At 37.5% G+C, this 13723-nt stretch overlaps 1 pseudogene; it reads left to right on the plus strand.

Moving 5' to 3' along the window:
- Positions 1–12816, plus strand: part of LOC114048433 — a 38191-nt pseudogene extending 25375 nt beyond the window's left edge.
- Positions 12817–13723: the final 907 nt, after the last annotated feature.

Consider the following 13723-nt stretch of genomic DNA (forward strand, 5'->3'; position numbering starts at 1 on the left):
CTGCACCACCTAGCTGCCCCTTGTGAAAACAATTTTTAATATTTGTTTTTAAAAATCTGGGTCCCAGATTTTCTCCCATCCTCCTCTCCATGCACCCTCATTGAGAAGACAAGCAACTGAGTACAGGTTATACTTGTGTAGTCATGCAAAACACTTCCATATTAGAGTCATGTGAAAAACTAACTATATTTCCCTTCATCCTATTCTGCCCTCTGTTTGTTCTATTCTCTCTTTTGACCCTGTCCATCCTCAGAAGTATTTGCTTCTGATTACCACCTTCCCCAATCTGCCCTCCCCTTTATCATCCCCCTGCTCTCTTGTCCCTTTCCCCTCTATTTTCCTGTAAGGTAAGATAGATTTTCATAACCAATTGAGTGTGCATGTTATTCCCTCCTTAAGCCAAATCTGATGAGAATAAGATTCTCTCATTCCCTCTCACCTTCTCCTGTTTCCCTTCCACTGTAAAAGCCTTTTCTTGTCCATTTTATGTGAGATAGCTTACTCCATTCTACCTCTCCCTTTCTCCTTCTCCCTGTAAAATCCTCTCTCACCCCTTAATTTTATTCTCCAGATATCACCTCTTCATCTTCAAATCATGCTGTGCCTATCTATCTCTATATACATGAGTATGTTTTTTTTTTCTCTGCAACTACCCTAATACTGACAAAGGTCTCATGAGTTACAAATATCATCTTTCCATGTAGGAATATAAACAGTTCAACCTTAATAAGTCCTTTATGATATCTCTTTTTTGATTACTTCCATGCTTCTCTTGAGTCTTGTATTTGAAAATCAAATTTTCTATTCAGTTCTGGTCTTTTCATAAAGAATGCTTGAAAGTCCTCTATTTCACTGAATATCCATTTTTTCCCCTGAAGGATTATACTCAATTTTGCTAGGTAGGTGATTCTTGGTTGTAATCCTATCTCCTTTGATCTCTGGAATATTATATTCCAAATCCTCTGTAGAAGCTGTTAAATCTTGTGTTTCCCTGATTGTGTTTCCGCAATATTTGAATTGCTTTTTTTTCTGACTGCTTGCAATATTTTCTCCTTGATGTGGGAACTCTGGAATTTGGCTACAATATTAGGAATTTTCCTTTGGATATCTCTTTCAGGAGGTGATTGGTGGGTTCTTTCAATTTCTATTTTACCCTCTGGTTCTAGAATATCAGATTATTATCCTTGATAATTTCTTGAAAAATGATGTCTAAATCCTAAATGATTTCTTTGCAATTTCTACTCATGGCTCCTGATTTTACCTTCTGGAACAAATTCCAAACCTTATCTACTTGACTACATTCTTGAACATGGTTGACATTAGCTTACCCCCCCCCCCACCCCAGCTCTTAAGTTTTGATATATCTTCAACAAATCTTTATATGACATGGATTTAATTCTCTTTAACATTTTGGCCGCACTCTTCTGGGTCCCCTTCATCTTATCAATGTTCTTGGTAAATTAAGGTATTCATAATTGAACAAGATACTTGGTATGATGTCTGACGAGGCCAAAGTATAGTGGGAGTATCATCTTCTTATTCCTGGAAGTTATGCCTCTCTTAATGCAAACAAAGATAACATTAGCTTTTTTGGCTTTTATATCCTAATTCTGACACATATTGTTTTTGTAAAAAGTCTCCAGGTTTTTTCCAGACACATCACTATCTAACCATGCTTCCCCATGTTGTACTTAATGAAATTTATTTTAGAATTCAAGTGTAAGATGTACCATTTATTTCCAATAAATTTGATTTTGTCAGATTCAGCCCAATGCTCTTTCAAGACATTTTTGAAACCTGACTGACTGTCTTTCAGTGTGTTATCTTGGCCTTCTATCTTTGGATCATGTGCAAATTTGATATTCATGTAATATATGCCTTTATCAAAATCAGTGATAAAAAGTTTAAATAGGACACAGCTAGGCATGAGTCCTTGGAATACTCCAATGGGGATCTCTTGCCAAACTGATATGGAACCATTGAGTGTGAAAGTCCTCTAGTTTATGCCAAAGGAGGATGAGATTAAGGAACAAGGTGTATTTAGCCAGGAGAAAGGAAGATAGAGGAAGGATATAAGTAGCTGTGTTGAGGCAGTTGTCATGTAGGAAAGCAATTTGATTTTTTAAGTTTAATTCTATAGAGCAACTCCAGGAGAAATGGGTAGAGGCTTCAGAGGCTTGGCATAAAAGAAAACTTTGTAATGATTAGAGCTATTTAAAAACACAATAAATTGACTGAGAAGGCATGTTATAGAGGAAAATCTAGTTCAGGTTTAGGTTGGAATAAACAGCCTCTGAGCACTCATGATTCTAACACTAAGAGTTTGAAATTATGTGACAGGATAAAAAAGTCAAACAAGCAAAATGCAATGAGTGCTAATTAGTCAATCGATTCTAAGGTGAATGTGTGTACACACGTGTGTATGTATGTGGATATGTGTATATGCATATATGTATGCATATATACACATGCACACAAACATGTATGTATATGATACATACACATGTATCACACAATGCATCATATGTGTATATTTACATGTATGTACATACTTATACATCTACATATATTATTTGAGTATATATTTCTATATGGGTCTATACACATATGTATATAATTTATATATTTCTATGTGCATTTGTTATGATACTAACTCACAGTTCTGTTTTTGATTGCTTCATAATCCTGTGAGATACATATTAAAAGGACCATCCTGTCTTACAGATAAAGAAACTGAGATTTAGAGATGTAAGGTATTTGTCCAGTTTGTTGGTTATAAATATTAGAGCCATGAATCAAATTTTGATCTTCTGGTTCCATGTTCTGTGCTTTTTTCATGATTAAATAAATGCAAACTGACATTCAAAGAAGAAGATATCTATGTAAGTTAGAATAACTAGGGAAAACACCTTGAGAAAGTGGCACTTAAGCTTGGCCTTGAAAAGATGAGGAAACAACATATCCCCATGCAATAATTTCTCCCCAGGATAATCCTTTTCAATGGACTTTTTTTATACAGTAATGCTTTTTGACCATGGAACAATTAAATTTTTTTTTCTTCTGATGTTCTAATCTATTGTACTGAAGTCATTTATTAGAAGGCCAAAATTAATTGATTCAAAATAGCAATTCATTGGTGATACAAAGATAATATCCACAATTGTCATTGAAGTTCAGATACCCAGACTAAAATTTCAGGTCCTTTTCCCTGCTGACCTTACCAAAGGATAAAGAGACAACACCATTATTCTTTCCATCTCAGGGCAGATACTAAGTACTCAAAGAGCAAAGGAGCTATATTACTATTTTTTTCTTCTTCCAGAAATATGTATTCCTACCTACAGTTGTGGATGGAGTATTTTTCCTCAAAAGTCCTGAAGAGCTCCTGGCTGAAAAGCAATTTGGTGGCATTTTCTTCATGATGGGAATCATCAATGGTGAATTTGGCTGGCTTCTTCCAACTGTAAGAACATTATGTTTCTTCTGGAATCTTGTGTTCTTCTCATTTTCTCTCCAGGAGCAGAGATTCCCCACTGGTTAAGCTGAGAAAAGGTTTCATTCATTGAATTGGAACCCCTTTGTTGCTGATTCTGAGTTAACAATCCTATATTTCTTTCCCCAGCACAGGACTCCATTTCTAAGGAATTGCTTTAGATAGTTGTTAAGTTGTTGTAGAATGGAAGCTGGTATTTAGCACTCTCCTACTCAAAGAATCTTGGAACATTGGAGCTGGAAGGCATAGAGCCTAAATCTCTCATTTCCCAGATGAGACAATGAAGGCCCATAAAAGGGGAAAGATTGAATCAGGTTGATACATTGTGTTTTTGTAAGGACAAGGAGTAGCATCCAGATCTCCCATTTTGTGTTCTACTCCATGACCCACAAAGTGCATGATGTCCTTGTTCTCCCTTGAGATTCTTTCCTATTACAATTGGAAATGTTTTGTATGAAATCCTGGATTTGACCCTTCCCATCTCCCTCAGTTGGAAGCAATATGATACTGTGGGAAGAGCACCAGATTTGAGATCTGCAGACATGGGTTTGAATCCTGGTTCTGTCAGTAGCTTTTATATGACCTTGTGTAAATCACTTAATGCTCTACTGTGAACTTCAATTTCTGTAGTTATAAAATGAATTGGTTGGACTAGATTAAGAAACTATTCAGCTCTAAATCCTGTGATAAATTAACTCTCTGGGATTTAAATGGAAGCTATTCATGTGAAAATAGTTTAAGGTTACCTCTAACAGTGGGATCTATATTCTAAAATGTGACATTCTAGTAAACTAATGGAATGTGGTTCTAGTATCAGTTAGTCCCCCTTCAGGACTTATTGCTAAGTCAGGAAGTTAGAAGTTGCCCATTGACCAACCCTCTCAGCTCCATGGGAATCCCAGTTCTGTCTTCCTGGAAGAAATGGTGCAAATATTGCTTTTGAGAATTGAAAAAAATACTATTTTTCTCATCTTTTTACTTGTATGGTTTCCTGGAACATTTAGTGAACAGTGTTAGTCCATTGAACTAACCCTACTCATCAGAGAACTTTAAATTTGAAGATAAAATAAAATTGTTTTCCTCATTTATGTCACATAGACCATTTTAATTTCTCTCATTAACCATTAATACTTTATGAGAATCTTGGTTCTTTTTTTTTCTTCAGGGAATGCAAGTGATGGATTGAACCAAGAGATAGCAACAAAACTATTATGGCAGTCCTACCCACTTGTTATAAGATATTTAGAGACATAGAATATAAGATCTGGGAAGAACTTAAAACATAGATGGCCAAGGTTAAAAAAAACCTCAAAACATGGAATGTTGCAACTCAAGCAACCTCAAAGCCCATTGAGCACAAAGCCCTCATTTGATAGATGGGGGAAATTGAGGCCCATAGGAAGGAAGCAGTTTCCCAAAGGTCACACATCTAGCCTGTGACAGAGATGGGACTTAAACCCAGGTTTCCTGATGCCCATTCCAGTACAATTTCCACAGCACCATTAGTCTTTATATCTCAGGGCAGGCACCAAGTACTCAAAGTAGTTTAACTGACAGATATGTCTTTAGGTTAGAAAACTGAAGCCTTTGTGTTTTGTTTTGTATTTCTTTTTCCTTTTTTTTTTAATGAGGCAATCTGGGTTAAGTGACTTGCCCAGGGGTCATACAGCTAATAAGTTTCAAGTGTCTGAGGCCAGATTTGAACTCAGGTCCTCCTGACTCCAAGGCCAGAGTTCTATCCACTGCACCATTTAGCTGTCCCTCTTTTGTATTTTTAAAGCAAATTTTGACAGTTAAATATTCTAGCATCATAAGTGTCAGAGGGCAAAATATTTTAAGCAATAACATTCAAAAACTACATTTATTACCCATATAAAAAAAGAGCTGAAAGAATGCATGTAATGGATTCATCTTATCTTCTCTAACCCACCTCCATTTAGTTTGAAGGTATTCCTTTCCTTGGAAACAATGCAATAGCATATTGTTTATGTCTTTTTTAGGCATTTATCCAAATGTACTTTATGTTATACTTATGTTTGTTGTTCTAACTCCCTCTTAGAATATATTTTCTAAGAGGGCAGGATGGGGGTAGGATTTGATCTGTGATTTCATTGGAAATTCCTGGTGAGAAAAATTATTCTACTGACTGAGATTTGCAACTTCTCAGCTACTTATAGTTTTAGAGAAGAATCTTTAGCATAAAGATGCTAAGTGACTTGTCCAGAGTCACATAGCCAGTGTGTTTCCAGAGGCAGGATTTGATCCCAAGTCCAACTCCTTATCTACCATGTCATACAGTAGGAAACTTGTATTTTTCTTCTCTATATTCAGCTAAATGTCTAGCACAGGGACCCAGCACAAAGTAATAGTCCTTAAAATAGGCATCTTCCTCCAAATGTCAATAATGAATTCCACAAAAGCAAGATTTTAGATGAGACCACATTTCAGGTTAAGTTATCACATTAAGCAGTGTTACAAATAAGTTATGGGCTTGAATGATTTATGGCAGGATTTATAATATTATGAATGGACTTGTTAATAATGCATTTGCAATATTGTGAAAGATATGAGGTGGAACAATTTTAAGTAAGACATCAATTCAATGGAAAGATGAAATGATGGATAAATGGTTGAAATGAATATTTTTGAGTCATTTTTCACTCCTTGATACATTGACCATTTCAGGAAATCCCCCAAAACCTTACTTCTGTGGTAACTGAAGAGTATCTTAGAGTGACAGATGATCCTATCAAAAAGAAAAGACTTTTTCTGGACATGCTAGGAGAGTTGACATTTGGAATCCCAACTGTGATTTTGGCTCAGCATTACAGGGGTAAGTTTCTCAGGAATATGAAAGAGGAGGGTGGTGATACAGCATGGTATATCCCTTCCAACTTTTTGTCAAATATATGAGCTCACTCCATAGCTACTTGGGACAGACCCTACCCAGAGACATTATAGACACTTGCCTATAAAATAAAAGGAGTTCTGGGATTTGAAGACCTGAATTCAAATCCTTGCTTGAATATTTCTTTGAAGGAAATGCATAGTACAAGGCCATGAAGTTAATAGTGGAGGAAATAAGAACAGATTGTGAGAAAGGGGCATTGCTTAACCTAGATTAGGGACACTGATCAGCTGGGGAGGAGAAGCACTCTGGATAGCACCCCAATCTTAACCATGGTTGATTAATATTGTCTATATGGTATGCAATTATTTCTTCTACATCACAACTTTCCCCACCATGGTTTTGATATATCATGGATTGGCATAGGAAATTAAATGGGAATTTTGGGGGAATTTTGCAGAAGCTACAGATGATACATGAAGGGCAGCAGATGACACAGGAAAAGATTAGAAACTCAGGAGTGCATAAAATACATTTGTAGTATTGTAAAATATCAATCTAAACTTTACATTAAGGTACTATAAATTCTTCACAAAAGAAAAAAAGAAAAAAAATTCAGACTTTTTCTGTGGTGTGAAGGGGGGACCAAAAAATTTTATGCAGATTTTCTAGATTGCAGGGGCACCATGCCACTAATCACCATGATGTGGAAGAGATAACTGTATAAGATTTTATAGCTGGTAGGATTCATCTAATTGAGCTTCTTTGATTTACAATTTGGGAAGCTGAGAGCCAAAGAGGAGGTTACATGACCTTCCCAATATTACACTTTTCATGTGAAAAACTAGATCAGACTACCTTTATCAAGCAGTGGCAAGATGACTGTTGGGATGATACCAAGGGGATTTCCATAGAATATTGAAGTGTGAACAAGATGACCTCAATACTCATAGCCAAATCTAAAGTTCTATACCAGTAAGGCAGGGCTCAGGCTTTCAAGGAATTACTTTGGGATAAATAACAACATTGGAAAAACATACTTTATTCAATGTGAGCCATTATTCTGCATGCTTCTATTGACACTTCTACTTATATTATGTTTCCTGGACCTACACTTTCCAATTACTTAAAAATGGTTTAACGTCCCAGAACATAAACCTTTTTCCTTTTTAATTTTTCCAAAAGGTGTTTTAGGAGTTTCATTTATGATATAAGACTCTAGAATTTCCCACTACTTTCTTTTCTTTCAGATTTAGGTGCACCCACCTACCTGTATGAATTTTAGCATCAGCCAAGTATTTGGGGAAACATGAAATCAGCTTCAGTCCAGGCAGACCATGGGGATGATATGTTCTTTATGCTTGGGTCTCCATTTTTAAGAGGTAATGGATCTTTTTTGCTACATGAGCTTAATAAAAATATTACCTACTGGACTTTTCTGAAAAATAACTTGGTCCTCACATGGGTTCAACCCCTTTAGGTTAACAAAGTGCCTTTCTATCCTCTATTTCATTTGGTCCTCACAACTCCCCTGTGAGGTAGAAAGGGTGATTTATTATTATCTCCAAATTATAGATGAGAAAGCTGAAGGGCAGAGAATGAATTGACTTGAATAAGGTTAGTGTTAGAACTGGAACTAGAAAAAACATCTGGCTCTTCAGAAAAAGTCTTCAGGCAGAGGCTAGATGAACACTTGTCAGGATGGTAGATGGTATTCTTCTTCTGGGTGGGTTGGAATAGAAGATGTCTGAAGCCCCTTTTGGCTCTGAAGTTACCTGATTTCAAGCAGAATGTCACAAGCGTTCAAGACAGCTCTGCACCAGGAGTCTGATTTCCTTTAATGACTGCTCTGCTTTAGGAGATGCTGGTAACATTAGAAGAGCAAAGACTCTCTGTCCCTCAAAAACAGAGAACCCATCAGTGCTCTTGAGATTCATTCTATGGCTGTGTGGCTTCACCTTCTTCCATTTTAGAGCTTTGGCCTCTACACTTTTCCCCAATTTTCTGTTCAAATATGGCAAATGCTAATTGACTTTATGGAGCTACCTAAGGATGCCTAAGTATTTCCCACTCAGAAAAAATACCTGAGCCCAATTTTCTTTTGATTTTACTTTTCCATTGTGAGTACCATGAATAGCCTTCATGTAGAATGTTAATACTACCAATATCAAGGTTTTAGATGCCTACCTATAACTTGATATAATGGTAAGAACAATAGATTTGAAGTCTTATGATTTGGATTCAAATCCCAGCTCTGTTTCTTACATGATCTTTGGAAGGTCACATGACCTCCTTTTTGGCTCTCAGCTTCCAAAATTGTAAAGGGAATGGGCTCAACTAGATAAGTCCTACTAGCTTTAAAATACTACATATCATACAATCAGTATTTGCCAACTACGATTAAGGTTAAGGTGATGTCCAAGAACACACAGGAAAGAGGCACTGTATAGAGGAGAAGTCCAGAGGTTTGGGAGGAGGAGAGAGTGCCCAAAAGGCAATAAGATAGGAAAGCAACGAAAGTAGAGTGGGCACTGAAGATAAACTGCAGTTTTGCTCATTTACAACTTAAAATTCCATTCTAATACCTATAATTCTCATTTTCAGATGTTTTCTCAGAAGAGGAGAAGCAACTTAGCAGGAGGATGATGAAATATTGGGGCAACTTTGCTCAGAATGGGTGGGATTAATAACATAGAAAAGGAAAACATTTAAAAATTTTATTGATATCTTTTGTTTTGGTATCACCTATTCCTCCCAATATATCCCTCCCAAAGAACTTTCTCCAATAACAAAGAATCAAAAAAGAGGGGAAAGAATAGTTCAGCAAAATTAGCCAACTTGAGAACCATATATGACATCAGAGGATGTAATGCTGATTCATGGTCCCCCACCTCTGCAAATTAAGAAGGGTGGTAAATTCTCACATCTCTTTTTTGAGACTAAGCTTGGTCATTACAATACATACATTAATTTTTTATGAGTCATCATTATTCTTTCCATTAACATTTTTTGCAGTCACTGTATCATTTTTTCATGGTTCTGCCTTCTCCATTTATATCAGTTCATGTCTTCTCATGTTTCCACATCCATCATATTCATTATTTATTACAGCTCAATACTCTTCCATTACATTCATGTACTACAACATATTTAGCATTCTTCAATCCATGTTGCAACATGGACTTTCCGCACCAATTCTTCACTACTATGAAAAAGTCTTACTATAAACATTTTTGTACCTTTTGGATATTTATTTTTGTCATTAACCTACTTGAGGCAAATGACTAGCAATGGGCTCATCGGGTGAGTATCAACATTTTGTTCACTTTATTTTCAAGATTCCAAATTGTTTTCCAGAATGATTAAAGCATTCCACAACTCCACCAATAATAGTGCATTAGTTTGCCTATCCTGTAATCTCCCTAACATTAACTATTCTCTCCTTTTCTCATATTTATCAGTTTTATGGGTGTAAGCTGAAACATTGGGACTGCTTTAATTTGTATTTTTCTTATTATAAGTGATTTACAGTCCTTTATTTTGGCTGTTTATAATTTGCAACCTTTTTTGAGCACTATTCATATTCTTTTGCCATTTATCTCTTAGAGAATAAAATTTAGTCATATATTTATGTTAGATCTCTATGTACCAAACATTTATCAGGGATATTGGAGAAAGAAAATATTATTTTTACAAACCTGTGATATACTCTTTCACAAATGCATATGACATTTATATGGAGAGTCAGTACAAATTTAGAGTATAATGGTAGAAAATTAGGGAAATATATGGTTAAGCCTAATCATTATACCAGTATTGTTAGGCTTCAATGTCCTTTCTCTCATTTGGAGTCCTCATAAGTCTCCCACCCTAGGCGCTGCATCTCTTTTGGATATATTGCTGACTTGGGGTCCCAAGGTCTACTTTTCCCTGATGAATGATTCTTGATTGCCAGAGCTAGCTCTATCTTGAATTCATAGATAGCTCTTTTTTTTCCTCCCAGAGGTGCTACCATGTAAGTGACTGTCCCTTTGGATCTGTTTACATCTGGAAATTATATGCATTTGTTCACTTTGCTCATTCAATTGGGTCTCAAAGTCTTCAAAAATCTGCTGCATTTGTTTTTACTCCTGGGCAAATAGCCCTCCTGTCAGACACAATGTCCAAAAGGTGAAGGATGGGGAAATCTCTTCCTGTGCCCAGTCAATACCTCTCAAGGATTGGATTCTTACATAAATGACTACAGAATTAGTCCCTTAACCATTAAAGGGCCTTAACAATATTTGCTCAGTCAATGATTGCTTCTTCCCATTCAATCAAAGAAAGATGTTCACATTTTGCAAAGGCATAATTAGGTTGTTCCCATCTTATTAACATATTCACTAGTTCTCATCTGTGATTACATCTTCTTCTTGAGTTATCTGATGTAGAGATGGGAAAAAACCAACCTGCTCCTCCTCGCCACCCCTCCCCCCACTGTGTCAAATATGGAATTCTTACTCAAGTATTTTATGTTTTTGAGTTTGTCACACACTGGGTTATTGAGTTCATTTGCTTGTCATTCTTCCTTATCTAGTCTGTTCTACTGATTTATTTTTCTGATTTTTTAACCAGTACAAAATACTTTTTTTTTCAGCTGAAGACAAGGTTTATTAGAACATCCATCATATTGGGCAGACTCTTAAGGAGTCTGAACATGGGTAAGCAGTGGTTAGATTATAAGAATCTTACCAGTGGCTAGATTATAAGAATCTAAACATCTTAATGGAGACAAGATGGACCTTATATACAGAAAGATTGTGGGAGACTGGCCAAGTAGTCCATGAGGTAATAGAATTCCCAAGGGTGGGAAATGGAGCCTAGGTGGGACCAAGGGTGGGAAGTGGTCTGGGGCCATAGGGAGGCACTAGTTGATGGGACTATAGCCTCAGGGGAAAGTCAGAGATTTGGCCATGTGGGAAAGTCCAGGGCTTTTCCCTTCTGGGGCCCAGATTCCAACCCCATCATTCCTCCCTCAAACAAATAGGAACCCAAATTCTTTTGGGGTAAAGGGTGAAGGTCTTGACTTCTGAAACTGCTTCCTGCTGGCAAAGGGCATAGAGCTATCCCTGCCTTGAGGGGTTCCCAAAGAGGAGGTTGACTGGAACCGAGCACAGGCTGCATCCAGGGAACAATGAGGGGACATTGGCTGGCACTCGTTGTTACCAACTGTAGGTGAATGGCCTGCAGTCTTGAGCAGGAAGTGCTGAACCTGGGTGGTGCTTCCAGGCAAAGGTTGCCCTAGAGCTCAAGGCCATTACCAGGGGGGCCCATGCTGTAGCTGCTGCCCCTCCCCCCCTTCCTTTCCCAGGTGAGGGAGGGCAAAATCAAAAGTACTCAAGGTAAGGGAGTGGGAGAAAAGAGTGACCAGGGTTGTAAGGAGGAGTTCTAAACTCCTTAAAGATCAATCACAAAACCTCCAGAATCTGCCAAAATATTTTCAGGTGTTCTAACTTTCCCTGCTAACCTTCATGAAGGAGAATTCAGGGACATAGAGGGAAGGGAGTAAGCCTCAGGGAACCAAAAAGCAACTGCAGTTTTTCCCAATTCCCTAGTGCTGAGGGAATTCACAGATACACTTCCTGATAGGGCATCCCTCCTTGTCCTCTATGCTGCGGAAGGTGTACCCAGGTCCATGGCCTTGAACCGACCCAGTGGACCAAGAGCCTGAGAGTGTAAGGTCAAGTGCAAGACAGCCTCATAACTTTCTGCCCGAAAAGCACCTCCAAGCCTTGGTGTTTGGAGAGTGACCCCAACTGCAGAGCAAGAAAGGGAGGGGGAGGAAGCTTACATACCTTCCAGTCTTGGCTGGAGAAGAAGTTGGGGTTAGGCAGTTTCCCTGTATGGGTCACCAAAATGATGTGGTTTAGGGGTTCAGTGGTGCTGGGACCCCAAAATCACAACACACGGGTCCTGCCCAAAAGAATTCAACCCAAACCTTCTTTCAGCCAAAGACAAGGTTTATTAGAACATTCATCATATTGGGCAGACTCTTAAGGAGTCTGAACATGGGTAAGCAGTAGCTAGATTATAAGAATCTGACCAGTGGCTAGATTATGAGAATCTAAGCCCAAAATACTTTTGGTAATTATTGCTTTTTTGTATTATATAAAGTCTTGAAGTGTTAATTGATAAGAAGGAAACTTAGTAATGCCCCAATACTAGAAAATTTATCTCTGCATATTTAGTAGATTTCCCCACTCTTTCCTCCCTTTTATCATGACCACTACCAGTAATTAAATGGCGATCATTTAAAAAAACAAATTGTTACCTTTCCAGAAATCTCTATGGTGAAGGATTGCTGAAGTGGCCTCAATACAAACAGAGTGAAGGGTACCTACAGGTTAACATCACTTTCAAAATAGACAAGAAGCTGAAGGAGAAGGAAGTGGCATTTTTCACTTAGCTCTTGGCAAAGGAACCAGATGAAGAGTAGAGAGATCAAATTTAGACATCATCTGGATAGGTCAACTGCCTGGCCTTGAAAAGAAGCCTCAGTAGACTTGGACAAGAAGAAATTTTTGCCTTGGCATGGGTGTCTAGCTCTGATGGCAAGCGGGCTTCTCATCATGAAGATGGAGGAGCAGAATAGTATTAGGGAGAAGTGTAAACAGCCATATTTCAACACCATGGGTATTAGGGTGAAAAGCCTCTCAGCTTTGACACCTTGGCCCACAAGGAGTCCAGAGTCTATAATATTTTCTTCTTTCCCTAAAGTTCCAAAAAATCAGCTTCCAACGGGTGTGATTGGCTTGGGTTTTGTTAAGTAAAATATTTCTTTTGTGATTCTGGCTGCTTATACCAGAGTTTTAGTCTTTAATATGGGGATAAATCAACCTTTGAAATAACCACAATCAGCTTTTACATTTTGAATTGCAAGACAGCTTTTCTTTATAATATTCCCTAAAAGTTTAGGGTTACAATACAAAATGAGATTTTTAGGTGTTACATCCAAGAAGCTCTATTTTCCCATGTGACTTTACTTACCGAAAAGAGCAGGGAATCCCATTTGCTCACCATCTAACTGAAACCCCTAGAGGCCATGTAGTAAGTCTTATACCCTCCTTGTAACATCTGTCTACCCTACCCTCTGAAGCCTCTTACCTAGAGAGTCAGACACACTGTATCACAATCTACATCAAGTCCTACAGTAGCTGTGGCATGATTTGTACTCAGGATTCTAATTCTCCCTTTCTTCTTCCTCTATTCTTTTTCCTCTTCTTGTTTTCTTCCTTCTTTTTCTTTTAAAATTCTTCCTACTTCTTTACTTTCTCTTTTGCCTGTTTTTTTTTTCATTTAATCAACATTTATTAAGTACTTGCTATTTGTAAGTACTTACTATA

The sequence above is a fragment of the Vombatus ursinus genome, unplaced genomic scaffold, assembly GCF_900497805.2.
Source record: "Vombatus ursinus unplaced genomic scaffold, bare-nosed wombat genome assembly UNPS02014793.1, whole genome shotgun sequence".
NCBI lineage: Eukaryota > Metazoa > Chordata > Mammalia > Diprotodontia > Vombatidae > Vombatus > Vombatus ursinus.